The sequence below is a fragment of the Manacus vitellinus genome, unplaced genomic scaffold (assembly GCF_001715985.3).
Source record: "Manacus vitellinus isolate BGI_N305 unplaced genomic scaffold, ASM171598v3 scaffold_27_pilon, whole genome shotgun sequence".
In the NCBI taxonomy this organism is placed as follows: Eukaryota; Metazoa; Chordata; class Aves; order Passeriformes; family Pipridae; genus Manacus; species Manacus vitellinus.
The window spans coordinates 9,701,696-9,703,281 of NW_021940039.1; positions in this window are offsets into that span (position 1 = coordinate 9,701,696).

Below are 1,586 nucleotides of genomic sequence, written 5' to 3' on the forward strand. Positions count from 1 at the left end.
GGCGGCAGCGCCGGGCCCCGGCCCCCACCCCCAGGGACACCCTCCAAACGCCTTTAGCATTGTTTTCTTTCTCAAACTGAAATGTGGCTTATTGAAAGCCACGGTTATCATACGGCTAAAACATCGCTTCGTTTTAAAAAACTGCGAGTTATTGGCTAAATAACTTAGTATTTATTTTAAAATAACGAGTATTAATCACTGAAAATCCTGTTTTCCACCTCCTGCCCCCTCGCTGCCTGTGTCCCCTGACGCTTTGTTTATATAGGGTCGCCTCCTTACACACGGGCAGGTATTTTTCCCCCCAGCCCTGCTACACTGCTGTGGGGTGAGAGTTGGGGAAGCTGCTCCCCCCAGCACCCCAAAAGCCTCTCTGGGACCATGCCCTGTGCAGGTGGGATGCCTGGGAATGGATCCAGGTGCCTGGGTGGTCCTGGAGATACCAGGCCCAGCCAGATCCCCAAGGCCAAGAGCAGCCAAATCCCTGGGGAAAGGAGTAGCCAAATCCCTGGGGACAGGAGTAGCCAAATCCCTGGGGACAGGAGTAGCCAAATCCCTGGGGACAGGGGCAGAGAGATGCCTGGCAGCCCTACCACTGCCTCTCCCCCCATCCTACCCTGGACACCCCAGGGACAACTGCCCACCCGGTTTCAGCCCCCCGTGGCTGCAGGGCTGTGTTTGCCCCCCGGGCTTTCCTTCAAAGGAAGGAAAGGCTGAGGGCTCCAGGGAGAACTACTGGGAAAACACTAAAATCTCCCACTTTAGCCCTTCTCAACTATATACCGTTGAGCTTAAGTACAATTTTTAAGCACCAGAGCGTAGTAAAGTACCTTTAAACCCCCAAACCATCCCCGCGGCGCAGTGGCCCTGATGTGATTTACAGTCAGCTAAAAATCCCCAGCCAACAGGTGTGTGAATTTGAGTCGATTATTTCAACATAGCAGCGATTTCCAGCTACTGAGCCGAACGCAGATCCAATTAGAATGAATTAAACGCGCCGCTGCCTTCCCAGTTTTCCATAGATCCTGCGTTAGAGGCTCCCACGTGTCAGGGCAGACAGACCCCAAAGGTGCCAGCGCTCAACCGGCACAGACACAGACAGCCCGTGCCGGCGCCTCCGGGCGTTATCTCAAATACTCCGGTATTTTTTTTTCTAGGAGGAGAGCAGGATTTCCAACAACCCCCCAGCAAACCCAGAGGGGTGAGGGCACCGAGACTCTCCAGCCTCAGTTTTTAAGTAGTTTTTCGTGGCTCTCCACACCCTTGTTTTTTAAGCAGTTTTTCGATGTTACAAAAGGAGAAAAGGCTTTAAAGGATGACTGGGCTCCAAAGCAGTTGGGTTTTTGCTAATTCCCCCGGTCCTTAAGGCAGACTCGTGCTTGAGTGTGAATCACCCTCAGGAATGTTTTTCTGCAAGACAATGAAACATCTGCACCAGAGCAGCTAAAAAAAAACCCCTTTACGGTTGATTGCCCCCCCCAGGACGTCTCCTCCCCGGGCACTCACCCAAAACCCCAGCTCTGTTTTTCTTCTGAAGGTGTTTTGGTCCCGCAGGCAGATAAAGAATCGGGAAGAAACCTGAAAGCATT